Source organism: Corvus moneduloides, chromosome 15, assembly GCF_009650955.1.
Source record: "Corvus moneduloides isolate bCorMon1 chromosome 15, bCorMon1.pri, whole genome shotgun sequence".
Lineage (NCBI taxonomy): Eukaryota > Metazoa > Chordata > Aves > Passeriformes > Corvidae > Corvus > Corvus moneduloides.
Window position 1 is genome coordinate 13,568,831 of NC_045490.1, and position 19,192 is coordinate 13,588,022.

Genomic DNA, 19,192 nt, shown 5'->3' on the forward strand with positions numbered 1-19,192 from the left:
CACTACTGTAAGAAAACTTTCACCATCAGGTATTAGTTACTCTTCAGCATCTTTGCAATTAAAACATTGCTATTGCAAAGTCCTAGAGGCTTAGGAATAGACATGTCTTGTATACTTGAGTGAATGTAAGTGTAACCATGTGCAGCCATGTGTGGTGAATGTGTCAGAACTAACAGCAGGAACTTTGATAAGACTTCTCCATCAGTAAACATGCTTGATAGCTCAAGGTCTTTGAATTGTTATTATAAGTGGCATCCAGAAGGGCTGCTGCAGTTAAAGGTCTGTCAGATTTCCCCACACACAGACTTCTCCAGGGTTTTGTTATATTTCAACTTTTCCAAGTTATATTGGGCCTAAAACTACAGCCAAGAACTTGTCAGCACAGGCATGGTTTTATCTTTCTCCCCTGAATGATCCAATGGCTTAGTTTAAGAATTGGCGGTGTGGAGAATCAGGACAATATGTGTGCTTTGGGGTACCCTAGGGTGAGAATCATTAGCAGCAATTAGTAAGAATGAGCATTGCTTTTCTGGAAAGGGAGGCAGAATAGCAGATGAACAGGAGACAGGTCAGGGGCAGAGAAATTAAAACAGATTACATGGATGAATTAATTTTTTCAGAGAAATGACACTTTCAGAAAGTTATTTCTGTATGACTCAATATTTGGAAAATGGCAGAACTATATTTTTTGAATTTGCATCTCCCCCCAGAATTTGCCATTATCATATTTACCAGCCTTTTCATTAAGCAGAGACTAGATAATAAGCAGAGACTAGAAGTAGACACAAGAACAGATACTTTTCATTTATATGTGGAATTCTAAAGTCACAACGTGGCAAAGTTTCTGGATTTCTCCTTTTAAGACTGGTCACAGAGGAAGTCAGTAAAAGGGCCTGAAGTTCAGGCAGCCAAAACGCAGAGGTGGGTAGGCTGCTGAGCTGGCCTACAGTGGGGCAGGAGAGAAAAGGATCCCCTGTACTGGGAGCAGGAGTAGTAGCAAAGTCATAATTAATGCTGTAGGTAGCACATGTAGGTATCTATGCTGTTCTCACACTTGCACAGCAGATTTAAGAATGTTTCCACTGTAACTGCAGAATGACTTCATAAGTACACTTACACAGTTGCACAAAGATAAACATTTCACAGTTTTCTTGTAATCCCTCTGCTTTATAGATTCATACCAAAATGTGCTGAGTACTGTAGAGTGCTGAAATAAGTAAATGGATAGAAGTTTTTAGTCATATGCTCCTCATGAGGCATGGGGCAGGTCAGTACAGAGAGCCCTGTGACATTAGCTGACTCTCTGTGGTACTAAATCATGTTGCTACTTTGGGAACGAAGACAAACATGAGGGGTTTTATTCATCTGACATCCCTCTCTCCTGAAAATATGTGCTGCCTACCAATTTCTCCATGCTGTAATGTGCACTCAGGAAAAGAAAAAGCTACTTAAGAATGTAAGAAAGTGTAAGGACATAGTTTGGTGTATTATGTGAGAGCTGTCCCAAGTTCTGCAATGCAAGGAACGTTCATTTCAATGTAAAGGCCTTCAGTCATATTTCATTTTAGTGGTACGCTTTCTGTTGAGGAGGGCACTTGAGGAAAAGCATCCTACCCAAGTGCAAAATAGGATCAGCTGTTCCTTGTCAAGTTTTACTGGACTTTACTGGACAAGATCACTATTCGTAACTCTGGTTCTCTCTCCTCTTAATTTTGTTTCTAGTTTATCTCCCAACAATTGTTTGCTGCATTTATTTTTTTTTTTTTTTTAATTCCTATCAGTTTGACCTGTCCTCCTTCTACTGCTTCAGCTACATACAGACGTATCCTGCATGCTTTTTTGTGAGAGGCAAATGCAGGAGGCTGCCCATACGTGGTCTGTGTAGGAATTTGGCTTATTCCTATTAAGTCAGCATGGTAAGGGGGCCCTAAGCCTGAGACAGTTGCTACATCAAATCAAGCCTATGACAGGATACAGATATAGTCCAAATAGATCAAAGGTTTGCTTTTGACCTTCCCTGCCCAAGGCAAGCTCTCACCACACAAATAAACCCTAGATGAAAGAATTCATCTCTTTAAATCAGGTCTCTTTAAATCCATAGTTCCCAGCCTAAATATTGCAACCTATCTGTCTTATTGCAGGAGGCAAAACTTGTATTTCAGCATTACTATAGACAATACAGACAGGTCACTTTTTGTATGATAGTGGCAGCCTGTCCCAGAGAGGCTGGGAATCAACAAATGGGCCCTGGTGGCCTTTGGTTTGAGCTCAGTTGGTTTGTTTGTGGCATAGATCAGAGGGGTTGTCTGATAGCCTCAATTAACAAAGGGTGAGCCGTGAGTCGATGTGAAGAACTGTCCTTATCCTCTATGATTTCTATAGCACTTTTTAAAATTGTCAGAACATGAAATCATCTGTACTTTATTCCCAAAACAGTCTGGCCATAAAATAAGTGACAAAACAGCCTTGATGAAGCAGCTCACTGACACAGTTAAGCTTTATCAGCACCATATTTGAGTTTTGTGTATGTGTACTTAAATCACACTCTAATAAACACATAGTGTGCATTCTCCTCTGCAGTCAGTGAGGTTACCCAGAATAATTCCCAATACATCTTGGAAAGCATCAGGGCTGCTCATATGGAGCAATCCATCCTCTTACATGGAAACCTTCCAAGTTAAGACCTTGGCTTAGGTGTTCATTCTGCTGAAAGAACTTTGATCCCAAGGTACAGTCAAGGTATAAGTCCAGTTTCTGAAATAATCCCTTGTATCCCTTTATCGCTGTCATTCTTTCCCTTTTGGTGGGCCTTAGGCAGAGGTCCCTCCCTCCAGCTGCTTCTGTCCCCAGTTTTTTGTGTGATTTTTCTCCAGATTTCGAAGCTCTCTCTAGGTCTGAAACAGGAAAAGCTAAATGTCCTGAGAGAAACTATTATATTTTAATTAGAGCCAGGAAAAAAGGAGAGATTTTTGTTATTTTTATATTAAAATGGAAAGTTTTGAAAGCTGGTTTAATTTCTATCAAGGTTCTGTGCATATGGAAAAGGTTTTAGCCACAGTACTCTTTTCTGCCTTAGGACTTTAGTATCTTGTCAGGGGCTCCAGTCAGGACAAGGATTTGTTTTCAAAAGACTGTATTTCAGGGCATCTGGAGCTAAATATTGCACAACTCACTGCTGAAACGTTTTATTGGCATTTTACCTTATTTCAGTCTGAAAAATATTTCTGATGACAAAGATTGTAGTGGAACTGAAATGCAATTTTTCAAACAGCTGAGGCATTTTAATGGTGGTTATACCAGGAAAATAAGAATATTGTCCCTTAGTTTACCATTGCACAAAAGTGAAAGAATATTGATTTAAATTAAAAAAACAAAAGAAGCTGAGTCCTTCAGGATATGATCTGAATTTGGACATTCATTTTTTCCATATCAAGTAGATTTTCAGGACTTTGAAACCACAGTTAAGAGTTTAGGTGTGGAAAGAATGTAAAAAAAAATTTTTTTTTTTCTGTTTAGATGGGTAGTGTGGTGTTTTATAACAGCTTTACCAAACAGTTACCAGCTGCAGCTGAGCAGTACAATTTGTATCTACTTAAAAGTGTAGGGTGGGCAATGTGCAATGGCTGGAGAATCTTCAGCTTTATTTAATCACTTCACTTTGCATTTGAAAAGTAATTCATCATGGAAAGTCAGTGGGGTATAGAGAGCACTAATTGCAGCAAAATATCAAGGACAGTTTTCCTCTGTCTTAATTAAACATTAATGAGTAAAGTTATTTGCAAATGCATGCTGCAGGGATGGACTTATCTATCCAAGTTTTGTAAATACTGACACCGGGTGTCAAAATAAAACACCTTAATTGATTTATACAGAAATAGTTTAAAAGAGTGCACCTGGAGTGACATTTCTCTAGTTTTTTATAGAGTAGTTTCCTGATGAATTATTTATAAAGAAACGTGGCTTGACCTATCTTAATTACACAAGTGATTGTTTCCAAACTAATCAATTTTGTAAGCAAAGTGAATTCTCTCCACTGTCAGTCGTTACTACATCAAGAAGGAAATGGAATAAGAAATGGACCTTCTGACAACAGTTCCTACGGTGTACTGCCAATAGCACCCTTAAAGTTACTGGTGAGCTGAACAAATGACTAATTCTAATCTCAATTTATCTGTGTATTAATGAGAAACTCGGAAAGTAATTTGAAAGACTGTGAAAAATCCAGTATCAGTACCTAATTTTTAGTGCCAAGCCGTAGGGCAAATCAAGTAAATAGAGATAGCAGAGAAAGAAGAGGCCAGATTGTTCAGTGTTAAGGGGTCATTGAAAATGCTTTGTAGCAGGTATTCAGAAACATATTAATAAGACAAGCAATAGTTCAAATCAAATAAAAAAATAATTTTCTCCCCTTCTGTAAGAGAATATTTTAATTTTTTTCTGAATATTTTTTATTTATGTAATTTTCTATGTATTTATTGTGATCAGTTCTTAAAACCAAAACAAAAGAGCCAATGACACCTGAAGCTTTTTTTTTTGAGTTAGCAGAGTGGAGGTGTAAGGAGTGACAACAATTGCTGTGCAGCTGGAGAGGAGCACCTGTCGGAGGGTGAGAATGTGAACAGTCTCTTGCTGAATAGCTGTAGTAGAATGGTGAATGGAAGAATTACAGAAATACTTATTCTGAACGTCTAAAAAATCATGTACTCGGTGAGAAAACATGAACTGAGACATAAATGAAGAACTGATTCATGTAAGAGGAAAAAAAAAAGGAAATTTAAGTTCTGCTTGAGGAAAGCTTTGCACTCTATGGAGCTTTCCATTATTTTTTTAATAAAAGTTAATTTCTTTCCTGGATCAGACATATCTTGTTATTAAATACTACTGGAGTTGTTATTGCTGAAATTATTTTCATGTGTGTCTTACCATATTCAGCACATGTAGTTTAATTTCTGAACATGCCAAGTACACTTCGAAATTTTCCTCAGTTTTGGAGGGGAAAAAACCATCATGATTGACAAACTGTTGGACAAAACAATTCTCAGAGCAATTTTCAGTGGTTCACTGTCATATCAGAAAAATGTATCAGGTACAGTTCCAAAGAGAGAGGTGGCACAACTGAACATTTCCATAAGACACAGACAATAGAATTAAGAGTGACTATATTTCATTTACTTGTGACAGATTTATACTTGGCTACATGATTAGAATTCTGAGTGATTTTGAGATTCTTGGAAACAGCTTCCCCAAATTATTCCAAATCCATAATTTGCAATGTTGTGAATTTGCAAGTATTTGAAATTCCTTTTCTTGGAAATATCTGTATGTTCTGATCAAAATGTGAATAATCATCTCACCATTTTGTCTACAGCAAATTGGTGAATAAGAGCAAAATCCAAAGATTAGCATAACTAAGAAGATCTGTAGGTCTCAGATCATAAGGTTCTCATCCCACGCTATCCTACTGTTAGGAAAACTTCAGTGCATATTATACTTTTATGTTTTGGGATGTGTTAGGGTGCTTTCATCCTGCTGCCTGCACTTGGATCACCATGAACAATTCTAATATTAATGTCAGAGGCCTTGCGGGTTTCTGGACCTTTTCATTTATTTATTTGTTTGTTTTATATTTGTTTCCAGTGATAAGAATAAAGTCCTCCTGCCTTTTCATCATTGCTATAGCTCTTGCTACACTCTCACAAGAAACCCAGGATGATACTATCTTCTGTGTCATGCTAAATTTTTTTTCTTTAATTAAAAAAGAAAAATTACCTAAACCTTGTAATTGGCTCTTTCTATAGGCAAGACCATCTTATGTTCCTGTGGGGCCTGGACTGTCTTGCAGTTTTTCTTAGCATGGCCCAGGGAGTTGTTTAAAATGTTACACAGAAAAAAATTTGGAATAATCAAATGGTCAAGGTCTGTTAAAGTAAGTTTGTGCAGTGTGCACTCAAGCAAACCAAGCCATTGCTCATGGGTAACATGTTAGTATTTATTTTGTTGTTTTGCTTGTGGCACTACTTGCTTCATGTTTCACTTGATTATTACAAAGTAAGGGACCTTTGTGTAATTACATGAGAACCATCATTGCCTGTGGCTGCCACAGGTGTGGACAGAAATTTACCACTCAGCTCTAGGAAAGACACCTCACCAGCCTCCCTTTTTCCATGGGCTGGAGCCATTTGCCACGTTTATTTAGTATGAGCAAGCAGAAGAGAAGCTAACTTGTCCTGCTGCCTGCAGCTGCAGTCCTACCCTTGTAAAAAACATTTATACGGCTCTCATGTTACAAAAATATCTGTACAGTTGCAGGAGGGCAGAAGGCTCTGCATGTGCTGGGGTGGGAAGGGGGAAAGGCAATTCCTGCAGAGATTTTGTTACACTTGGAGCATTCAGAACAAGGCTGTGGAAAAGTGGTGAGAAAATAATTTTCCCTCTTCTACATTAAAACATTTTAAGAGACATTATGAAATGGAGAAACACAAATTCTATCTGCTGCTCTTACTGGTGCTATGAAATACAGTCCTCTTTTTTTCCCTGTGCTTGCCTCTTGTGCTGTGAATGAGCAACTTGGAGTCCACCCTGGTTTTATCACTGCTGGTTTGCATACACATCCTCTGCCATTCCCTGGTGGGTTGCTGTGACCTTAACTGCCTCATGGGTAGTGGTGCAGATGGACAGTAGTGATCACAGGATCTTATGGTTCAACAAGTCTCGACATTGGCAATAACTCTGAGAGGTACAGTGTAAGTGTTGTAGCTAGGAAATCACGTGTGCTTAATCAGCATGTGTCAGTATCGTACATTTGCTGTGGAGCTACCATCAAACATGCAGTAATTTTAGAAAATAGAATAATACGGCAAAATGGAGGCTATAATGGAAAATGAATAGGCAGATTGCCTTCATGTGCAACTAATGGAGGTAGAATCTGATATTCATCATCAGAATTGTCCAGGAAGGAAGTAGAAAAGGAGGGTCAAAGTCTGAGTGTGCTACCATCCCTTTTCCTGCTCCCTGCACCGGCTCACACTGAGTAGAACAGACTGATAATCTAAGCTATAAATTGCCTAAACTGTGGTTTAGAGTGTCTCTGCATATGCACCAGGGCTTTTATTTACCAATTTTACACACATATACATGCGGTCTTCTATTTTAGTCAGGTTTGGGTTGAAAATCTTGCCGTATAATTGTGGTTTGAAACTTCTTCCATATGTTACGTTGAACAGATTTTTTTTCATAGTTTTTTTAGGCTGTCACAGCTCAAGACTGTTTGGTTTTCTAGCTTTTCAGCTTTGCACTGTGTTTCCTTGGAACTTTTGCCAGGTGGACAGATATAAGTGAAATGAGAGAACCCCTTTGAATTTTTTAAGAACCTCCATGTTAATTAAAATCTTCGGCTTCATTGTATTGCAAAACCTACCAAGATTGTAATTGACAACATTGTTGCTTACTGCTACCACAGCATTTCTAATTGACAGTAGGTATGGTTGAAGACAAGGACAGGTGTTAATTGCACAGTGATTAATGCTTGTGACCGTTTATGCTGGGTGTTTAAACATTTAGAACAAGACATGGATGGCAACAAAAAAATTCAGTTTTTGAAAACGATTGAAGAAGCTCTAATTTTTCATTTCCTCATGTATTATGCAAATAATAGCCCATAGTGACATTTACCCTTCAGCAGAAAGGTTCGCAGACACTACCTAATCTCTCTGATAAGCATGTCATTCAAGATGCTGTCTCTATCAATACTGGTAGAATAAAAAGTGGGTTAGAGAGAAATGGGATTAAGGATGAGATTTGTCAGATTTAATCCAGCACTCTGCCCTTTGCCATGCAAGAATTGAACTTTGGAATTTCTTGACCCCTAAATATTTTTTGTATTTTAGTTCTACTTAGCACTCAGCTATGCCGTTCAAGTTTTGCAGCTGAACAAAGCCCTATTTGACCTAAGGAAGTTGACTCGAGGAGTAGCCATTTGATAGATAGGAGAATCTGAATATCTATTAACTGTGCAGAGGGTTTCTGCATAACGTAGCTACCATTTAGTTGTGTGGAAAGTAGCATTTCTGTACTGAAGTTCTTTAAGTACATGGTGCAAGTCCATAAAGGGAATTGTTTGGCGTTTTTAATAATACATTTTTTTTCTGTAATTATGGCCATCACTTAGGCACTTTATATTCTCATTTCTGTCCATAATTTTTGTAGATATATTCATATATTCAGAATAAAGATTTCATAAGAAATAGCTAATGCATTGTACAGACGTGTCTGTTGTGAAATGAATGAAACTCAGTCTAGAGATTCCCTGAGCTAACAGAAGGGCCTGGCAATCCTCACTGCTGGGTCCATCTTGCACAGTAGAGCATCCCCAACTCTTACTCAGGTTCAGTTGCTGCTATCAAAATTCTCATGGTGTTTCAACTCAATGCATTATGTGAGGGAACAGGACATAAATAAGTTGTTGTTTAATGCTGGTCACCTCGGGGACCTTTTCTGCTTCTCATTTCTGCGTGCAGACTTTCCAAGCCCTGATTCATCCCTCCCCAAGATAGATGTATATTTTTATATTTCAGAGAGTCATCTTTACAGAATTTTCACTACTTTTTCATCCTATCTATTTAACATTTCCCTATTTGTACTGGGCAGCCTTACAGAAATTGCCTGCACTCTACCACTTTGTCTTAAGTCTTCGCCTTCTGCCTCTCCGCTCCCTAATTATACAGAGCAAGCAAAAGGAGGATTTAAAGATCACCCAAATTTTGAAAATAAGATCATCATTAACAGGTGTTTTATTTCTGGTGCATTGGAAAATTCCCCAGCAGCAAGAAAGTTTGTGTATATGGAAGCAGTGAACCCTCACTAATCTCAAAGTATGGAATAAGCTCTTCCAAAAGCTAAATTCAATTGCTCCTTACTGTTGTCTCCTTCAATTATGACTTGTGTTTTCCTTTTTTCTAATGTTAATGTATAATTGTATGTACATCTCATAATGACACAAAAAATAGGACATTCTGTCACTGACTCAGAAGTCCCTAGGTTTTCTTAGTAATCAAATGGTGGGGTTTTTACACCAACATGAATAGAAAAATCATCCCCTTACAGCACATTTTAGGAGAGTTACAATGGAGATGTATGACTGTAATGACTAAAAAGATTCTGTGAAACTATTTGTAAGATCAAGGTTGTGAATCACAGAGCACCATTCAAATTCAATCTGTGGCCTATTTTTGGTGCCTACAGTTCTTATTTTTCATACTGTCATTGGGTAATAGTGTCAGTATAGTTGGCACACGGAGCTAAAAAACATGGGCTGTTCTGTTGTTTCTCTTAACAGGCTGGAGGTGCATTTGCACAAATTCAAAGTTAACCATAGTTGCAAATAGTTTCCCATATGGGTTATGAGGCTATGGCTCCAGGAAAGTAATTTTTTCAGAATTAGCTTTTATGGCTGTTTGGTTTTGGCCCTCAAGCTTCGGCTCCTGAGCAAGGGCCAGAGGGGCAGAGTATTTGTACTGCTTGTTCAAGCATCTGGAGTGTGCTTTTCCCTCCTCTGAAAGTGCAGCAAAAGGACTCTGCACTTAAATTTGTGAGTTGTCAGGCCATAGGTATAGTGCTGTGTTTAAAACCATAGGCTATTCAGACACCAGTGGGGTGTAAACAAAGTTTAAGAATTACTTATAATGCATCTAGAAGGCAATTTTTAATATTTGTGTTAAAACACAATGTAACAAAGTAATGTATGGTAAGTAGGTGTTAGATTAATGTATGTCAACTGTATGTTGTACTACACATAAAAATGTTGCAAATGTGTAAAAATAGTGACCAAAAAAATCTCTGTAAATTCTTCAGATCAATTCACCTGCATATATTTTTTTTTTTCCCCGCATGGAAATGTCCAAGTGCTCTTTCTATGGAAGGGAAGCAAAAGAGTCATAGAGCATATAATAAATGTAAACATAATTGCCTACGTTAGAGCAGTTGTATTAGCTGGTAGAAAAAAAAAAAATAGTAGTAGTACCTTGATTGCAGAGCAAAGGGGAAAAAGGAGGTGGCTGTAAATTGGCAATTGCTATAAAAGAACAAATGAGCAGACTGCTGATAGTGCAAAGCCTTGAAACATATACACAGTTTAGAAGGACTTAGACATCTGAATTTAAAATAAAAACCACAAAACCTTAAAAAACCAAGTATCTTAAACTATCTTATCAGTACAGAAATGTCCTCAGGAAAGAAAGACTATGGAGTTAGGTGGGCACTATAGGTAAAGTCTCCAGCAGGGTTTCTGATTTAACAATCCAGATCCAGAAATGTGATGCAAACACTGCAGTTCATCCAGGCCCAGGTGGCTCAGGGACTGGCAACGTCATACAGAAACTTCATAGGCCAAGAGATTGAAACTGGAATAGATAAAAGGAAGGTATTCTTCTGTGTGAGGGGGGTGAGGCTGTGGCACAGGTTTCCCAGAGAAACTGTGGCTGCCCATGGAAGTGTCTGTCCAAAGCCAGGTTGGACAGGGTTGTCCTGGTCTAGTGGAAGGTGTCCTGCCCATGGCAGAGGGATTGGAAAGAGATGGTCTTTAAAGTCCCATCCAAGCCAAACTGCCCTATGATAATCACTGAGTGAGAATGGCTTAGCAAGAATTAACAGACTCTGATTTTGCCCTAGGGAAAGCCGAGTAATCTGAGGGTTCCCTGTGCTTGGGGTCTGAACTTCCCTCAACCACAGCACAGAGAAAAAGCCCATGTACATTACCCCTTATTAACAGGAAAGCCAAAATAAATGAACATTTGTGTATGAAGTGCAATTTCTCGGTCTCCCTTAACACTTTACTATCATTGTACATATTCTACTCTTCAAGCATCACAGGGGGACCCAGGATATGACAAATTTGGGAATCTGCAGTGAGTAGTAGTATTTTTGAGTATCTGCATGGCAGATGTTTTTCATCAATATTCATGTTATTTTTCAACTGTAAGACAAATATGAATAATGGTATAATTACCTTCAACTTATAAGTAATTTTTATGTTTTCTGTGTATTTATTTCAGTTAAAAATTTAAGTTTTTATTTTAAATTTGTTCTCCAAATAATGGACTCCTAGGTAATACCTTTCATAGTGGTGTATGCATTATCTGTCAAGTTAAACAAAGTCTTCAAAGCAGAAATCTACAATTTAATAGATTCAAGGAAACAATGATTGTGCCTTGTCAGTACTCCTGACTTTATTTGTTGATAGTATTTATGTTTCATTTCCTGTTGAATTCCAGTTTTAGTTAATTTTCTTTGCACATGTGTTGTGCAGTGGTACCAAACCTGACGTTAAAAATCCATCAGAATAGGCTCCATCTCACAGACAACCCCTCTTGAAAGGTGGGATGTCTTATGCCAAGCTGTCCAATTTCATCATCCTTTCCCGCTGCTCCCTGGGGAGACTTCCTGTAAGCACTAATCTCTTCCATGACTGATGGTACAATGAGAGAGCTGCAGGTTAAGGGGCGGGAACAGGACAGAGCTAGGAAATGATCCCTTCCTTTACTCTCGATATTTAAAGATGGAGGTGTGTTTCTGTTGTTTCTACATTTGCCAGATGGAGTGTTTGCTGCAACAACCTCCTACACCTAAACACTGAACTTGGTTATGTATCACAGATGTGCTCCATGATTGTTGTCACTTGCACTTTATGTGACAAGGCTGTGCTGCTGTTCTTTCTCCTCTTCTGTTCCCCTAATTGCATTATCTAAACTTTGAGGGTTTAATCTTACTAAAAAGACTGTAAGAACAGAGTGTGTTAAATGAGGTCCCTCTGCTACTTGGGAAACCCATGCTGAGCACCAAAGAAATTGAGCTTCTTGAATGAATAAGTGATAAATGAATGTCTAGAACATGCCTTTTTAACTTTCAGTTTTATAGGCTTCATATAGTCTCTAATCTCCATGAAATTTAGAGAATGTAATCCAACAGATAAATTGTCCTGGATGCTAGTAAGCTTATGTGAAAATTTTGAGTTAAAATCCTTGTGTTTCTCATGTTAAACTAATTCTTAAAATTAAGATTACAAAGCTGCTTTGTAATTTGCCTAATGTCCCAATTCACATTTCTTGCAGTCAATTTGAGCAGTTTCTATTATCTTCCAGTTTCAAATGAATCAATCAGCATCTGACATAGCCTTGTGGGTCCTCAGCCATGTTTGCCCAAGGCAATGGAACTGAAATCAAAAGTTACCTCTATGAGTAGGGGGTTATAACTCAACATAGCAAAATAATGTTCTACTCCATTGAATACTATAAAATACACCATGAATAAATTAGACTAGCTCTATTTTCTGCTGGTTGTGAATTGGGATTTTTAAGCTTATGCAAGGATTTAATCTATCTAGTCCTTTAGGATCTAATTTTTGAAGATGCCTTTCATTTTGGTCTGAAGGGATGTTTGTCCCTTTCAGTTCTATAGCCTGAAGTTTATACTCTTAATTGAAATTTAATAGATTCCCTCAGGTTATGATAACTCCTTATTACTGTTTCTGTGCACTATCTTTGTTCTATTCTGAGGCCAAAAGCAAAATAAAAATCGTCTTTCATTCTGTTTCCCCCATTTGGAGGTACACATTGTATGCCACCTAAGAACATTTCAGAAAATGCTAATGGTTTTTCAAGTGTATTGTGTTCATAATACACTTTGTATTCATTTACATTCAAAATAGTCAGTGACAACAACCTCTGACCAGTGTATCTTGCTTGGTACCTGATTTGCTCTTGATTAAAACAAGTGCTGAAAGAATTACTGCTTTGACCTAATTAAATAGAGGAAGGCAAAGAGGCTCTTCAGTGTTAGGACTCTGGGGAATTATTCTGCCCAAGTTTTTGAAGCTGTCAAGAAAAGCTAAAATGTTGAGAGCTTGCATAGTTGACTGAAGCACAGGTTAATTTTCTAGAATAAAAAATGGCAGGACCTTACTGAACAGGGGAAGTAGAATCATACAGTAATAGAATGGTTTGGGTTGAAAAGGACCTTAAAGATCATCTAGCTCCAACATTCTTGCCATGGGCAGGGGTGCCATTTACTAGATCAGGTTGCTCAGGGCCTCATCCAACTGAGCCTTGAACACTTCTAGGGATAGGACAGGCGCAGCTTCTCTGAATTAGGAATTTAGATGCTGGGGATCATGTTCAGTGCAGGTGGCTCTGGGTGAAGCTGCAGTGGGAGCTGCAGATTTAGCTCTGGGTGGCAAAAGCCCCAGACAAGAGGCTGTGACATGCTGACCCTTAGCACAACAAAGCGCTCAGGGACCTGTGTCCTGTCCAGGTGAGGGACACCTGGAGACACAGTAGGATACAAGGACCCACAGACTAGGCCATGCTTAGACTGGGAGGGTATAAACAGGTGTTCCTTTGTTCTGGGTCCCTCCTCAGAGGCACCAGCTTGAGCTGTTATTTTGTGGTTGCACCATGATTAAATTATTTTAAGGATCTGAGACTCTGCTATGGGAAACTGGGGCTGAGCCAGTAAGGAAATGTGGTCTGACTGTGTGACTGGGGTGTGCAGGGAGCACAGCAGGGCATCCGTGGCCTCACTTGGGCTGCCCCTGCAAAGGGCCCTCGGGCCCAGCTCAGGTGGTGTGGATGTGATGGCAACAGTGGCTCCTGGATGGTCAGACGGGAAACTCCGTAACATCAAAGGTAGAAACCTTACATGGTTCATCATGGTTCATCAAATCGGTCCTGTGATGTTGGAGGGAGCAGGGGAACCAAGGGCCCTGCATTAAAGTGCAACAATGTGCACTGGCTCACCAGCAGTGCCAGTCTGAATTCTGTTAAACACAGCCCTGAGGTATAAAAATGTTTTCTGTCAGGGTGTCATAGGCAGAAACAGTCAAGTTTACCAACTTTCTTGGTAAACCTCCAAATCAAGGGTACCAAAGAAGGAAATGCTGACGGTGAGATTGTGGGTATGTTTCTATCCTCTTCAAGAACTTAGATTTGTAAATTCTTACTAGCATTTGAACCACAGTCTTGTTCATACCTATGGGAATACCTATGGCATAGTTAAAATAGCAGTGTTTTGTTTACAAGGCCATTACCAATACTAGTTGTGGGAGTAGTGGAAAACCTGAATTAATTTAGGTCTAAACAAGGTGTATAAAGAATGAAAGGTCTGATAATGGATATGAAAATTTAAGTTCATCTCAACTTAAAAAGATCCCCTAAGTGTCACACCAGGATGCAAGTGTTCCTTGGTGTCTAGATAGAATACATCTTGTGTTTAATATTATCTCTTTATGAGAGCTATAGTGTTAAGAAATTGGTAGTGAGAACACATACTATGCTTACAGCATAATGATTTAACAAGGCTTTCCTTTTGCTTGACAGACAAGAAAAGCTGGTGGCTTATACCTGAGGGAACCAATGTTTTCTTCATTTCAAACATTTAATTCAAGACTTAAAGAGTAATACTGGAAGATAGGCATGCTTACTTGACTTTTTTGTAGACTGGCTGTATCTTTTTGTGAATAAACTGAAAAGAAATATTCAGATTTAATTTGCATTTTAAATTCAGAAATACTTCAAAGCAATCCAAAGTAATGGGATTCATTTGACAATATTAAATGAATTACTTTGTTATTTTTCTGAATATTTGAAAATGTGAGGAATATAACCATTCTGTGGGAAAAACCCTGAAGTATAGTAATGGCAGCAATGAGGTTTCTAAGTCCTGTGTTTCATTGCTTTTGAGTCTGTGCTGGAAAGAGTAAAGCATCATCTGGGCCAGAAATGGAAGCTATAAGACATCCTAGTTAGAGTCTTTTTGAATCAGTTCTGGTGTTTCTGTGATCAGAGTTCTATATGTTTGGTTTGAGGTTTTTATCCTCTTACTTGTGGTCTTCTGGCTGGTGAAGAGCCTTGTCCTGTGTAAGCTGGCAGCCAGTGTCCTGCTGGGCTGGGAAGCTCTAGTCAGGCTCTCAAACTCATCTCAGCCCACAGGTTTCACCTTTTTGCAGGTCTCCTCCCCATCCCGTCAGGGAAGAAGGGAGTGAGTGGCTGCATGCCAACTTCTGAAATTCATGTCAGAGGCAAATGGAAATGTTCCATCCTCTGTTATTGATCAAGTCCTTCAGAGATTAACTGTCAATTAATGCCTTTTGCATAATGTTTAGGGGCTGTATGTTGTCCAGGTCTAATTACAAGTTTGTACATGGTTACAGTAGTTAAATATTTTCTGTAAGAAACAGGGCGTGTGTGAAGCAAGTTGTCAGCAAGAGGTGTGTTAGAGGTGCTATCAAACTTCGTGCAGAGAGTATGGCCAGGATGCTGCTTCTTGTAATAAATCAGCAACTGTCCAATGGCCATAATAGATTAAGGTCACTTAATGGTCGGTAAATATTTAAGAGACTGCTTTAGCTATTTTGTGCACTCACCAAGAAAATCAATCTTATGAATTGGAGGGAGCTGCAGCTGACATTCTTGGTTGTATGTTTACTAAGAAGATGAATTTGAGTCATATCAATTCTTTTTTCAGTCTACCAGGATTTCGATTTATAATTTTAATTAGGTGCTTTATAATGGGAAAAAATACATATGTATTAAAATTTCATCACAGGGTATTAGTGAGCAAGGCTTACATTTTTACAATAAACTGAAATCAGATGCTAACTGTTAGAAGTGTACCAGACAGCATCACTGCAGTGGAATGCAAAATTGGTAAATAGCAAAATTGTCAATGGTTCACCAACCACTGCAATTCTTGCCCCCTTCTTCGGAGGACAGCTGGAATCTGCTGTGCGTTCTGTTGTGTTTCAGAGAGTGTGGTGAGACAGGGTCTCTCCCTGTGCACGCTGCTAGGGCCCTGCCCTGTGCCAGCAGCACAGCCTGGAACGAAGATGCTGGGGAAGCACAGCACTAAAATCACTAGAAACATATTTCTGGAAGCAGTGCTGTAGTACTTGGCAGAGCACGGACTACACGATCCTACCTACTTACCTGACCTACTGTGGAAGCTGTAGACATGACAAAAAAAGAAATCTGGTAGCATGATCTGCTGAAAAGTTCAGCACAAATGTTTTATTTTTGCCAAAGCTATAAATAGTAAAAATCATATCAAAAACCAGTGGCCATCAGAAGCTACATCAACTCCTTTTTCAGCTGAGTGATGGATCACACAGCAACTTGGTCTCTTTTAGCCCTGTTATCTCTCAAAGTTTGTTGTTCTTCAGCTTTTGGCTTGTTTTTTTCCAAACTTAAAAATGTACAAGATCTGTGTATACATTGAGCTACAAGGTAGTTGGCAAATAAAAACCTGATAATTAGACCCCAAAACAAGAAAAGTGCCTTCTGAGAATCAGAAAGTACTCTGCTGTAGCAAAACTTTCTGCTCCTATGTTGATGCTGCCGCAGGGAATGGAACCACTTCCTGCATTTGACTTTAAAGAGAACATTTGCTTATACTTTTTCCCTCAGTACATGAACTCGGCCCCTGTCAGCCAGCCTTTTCCCTTTTTTTCCTCTAAGATTAACAGGAGGGGGTGTGCAGATGATCATGGGAAAGGGGAACAAATAGTCTATCTGTTGAGAAAAACAATTCAGATTTTTAGCTGTTATGAAAATTGAAAAGTTGAATTTTAAAAATTTAAAGAAGAAACATTTTTATCAAATCAAATCTGGAAGTGTTTCTATTTTCCTTTCAAATTTTTTGCATAAGTTACATATATAAAAGAGGATTAAAGGAGATTTTAATGCCAAATAAAATACTTTTTCTGAACTAGAATGAAATTGTTTTCACCTTAGAGGACTGAGAAAATTTATTTTGCTGTATTTGCTTTGTGCAAGCCTCTGAAATACCCTCCTTAGATTTCATTGTCACTAAGTGTGTTGGAAGCTACTCATTTCATATGAGAGGTAATTCCATGTCCCATGAAACTGCTTCAATGGGAATAAATAGATCCCAATTTTAGAATGTCTATTTTGTCAAATGATTACATCACTGAGTGCTGTTACTATTGCACTGGCAGGTTGCTGCCTGGCATGTTACACTGCCGTGGATAATGCATATCCTCAAAGTCAGCTGGGACACAATTTAGGGGAATGTGCCAATGAATCTGGGGCACCGTTTTGACTTTGGAAGCCCTTGCCTATAAATGTGTCCCTTTGTGATTGATACTTGCCTTCAGAAATGCTGCAGTGTCCTAGTCTGACACAATTTTTTGTTTGCTGTTGCTTTGTATTATTATTTTTAGAAAATATTTTAGAAGTAAATAAATGAAAAATGTTGAGTTCTGTTTTGAAATACATAGTTCCTCAGTTGAGGGGTAACAGCAACATCACAGACATCACAGCTGAGGACAATAGATACCTAGGGTTTCTACAGCCTATCCATATGTAGTGAGTGTGAGTTTAACAAGCCAAGGCTGTTAAAAATGTACTCAGATTGAGCAGAGGATGTATAGTAAGACTATCCTTTACTAAAATGCTTGATCCTCCTGAATAGCAAGGATATTAACTTAACTAATGATCCTTTAAATGGGTATGTAAAATATAATTTAAGCTACTTGCAACATGCAAAAGAGAGGCATCATTTGTTACTGCCAAGCTCACTGGCATGTGGAAATCAGAAAATCATTAGCCTTGATAGAAATAGTTTAATACAGCAGGGAAGAGAACACATTATTTAGGGCAGTTAAATGACAATTGATGCAACTGCTGGCAAAATGCAGAAAAATGAGTGTGATTTAGCAAATGATAAATACTGCACTTAGAGCATGCAAAAAATGAAAATCTTTCCTCGTTATACTACATATTTTACCTAGGAGACAAACTTTTCTAAAATGCAGCATTTACCCACCCTGATTTTTACAACTTCATCTCTCGACAAGCCTCATTCTTTCTTTGTCCATTGCATGCCATATATCCACATAAGGAGTAATGTACAGTTCCATCTCTCATTCCATAACCACAGAAACACAATAAGAAAGAAGATTTTCACACAGTTTTAACATTCAGCAGTAGCAGACTTGAGTCTTGTTCTAGGTGACGTCAGCTGGCTCTTGTATGAGGTTCACCAGTGAACAAACCAGCTCTCATTCTTACACATGTGAAAATTATTTAGGAATCTCTGGAAGAGATTTTACAGTGAACATAAATGTAATTTCAACTTTCTTACAGGCCTCTTTTTAAAGTGATGATAGTGTAAAGTGACATTAGGATAACTGAGGAGCAACTGGAGTCTGCTCCCCAGAGCAAAGCTGTGTGTACTGCTCAGGGCAAGCTGAAGCAACAAACACCTTGTTCAGTACTGGGGGAATGTAGCTGCATAGAAATTGAGGTTAGAAAGAGAAAAATTACATCAGTATACACTCATCACCTCTCTACCCCTCTCTATTTATCTTTCGAGAAATACAAAGAAAAAAGCATCCCCCTCAAGAAAGAAAGAAACTCAGACACCACACAGATGCACACATAGAGCTGTACATTTCTTAGCAGAACTTACTGTGTACTTGTCAAATATACTTTTTTGTGTCACTGAATTTCCTTGCAAAGGCAGGTTGTTATGTCAGGTGTGGTACTGTGCCTGTCTGCTTTGGAACCTGTAATGGACATGGCTGTGTGGCTTTAGGGACATCCACCTGAACTTGCAAGAGCTTTCCCTACACTCTTGGTTTGGAGTGGCATTCCTGCATTGCCCTGACACAAGAGACCAACACCTGGCCTGTTGATTTCAATCTCTGCTTTTATCTTTAATTATGTAGTGACAAATTTTCTTCCAAAGAGAAAGAAATGTTTTAAACATGAGTATTTGCCTGGGTGTCTATAGAGATTGGTGTATTGTATGTCAGCTCTGATAGTGGATGAAATATGACAGTAGATTTTTGACTGGCAGGTTTGCACATCTGAAGTCACTCTCATATGTAATACTTACACTATTTTATTGCACTAATGCAGACTGTGACATCAAGTTGACACCAGGTTTGCACTTGCTAGGGTTCTGTTTTAGTGAACACTGTTTATAAAGTGGAAGGTGGTTTACATCAATGCATCAAAATATTGTGATTAAAAGTATCTTGCTGTCTATGAAATCACTTGAAGTGAGGCTGTTGAATATGAGGAAAAGTAAATAAAGGCAATTAACAACCTTTTATCAGTGCCAAATTTTTCTGGTCAGCTATACACAAAATTTTCTGAGGTTTTTTTGTTTGTTTGTTTTG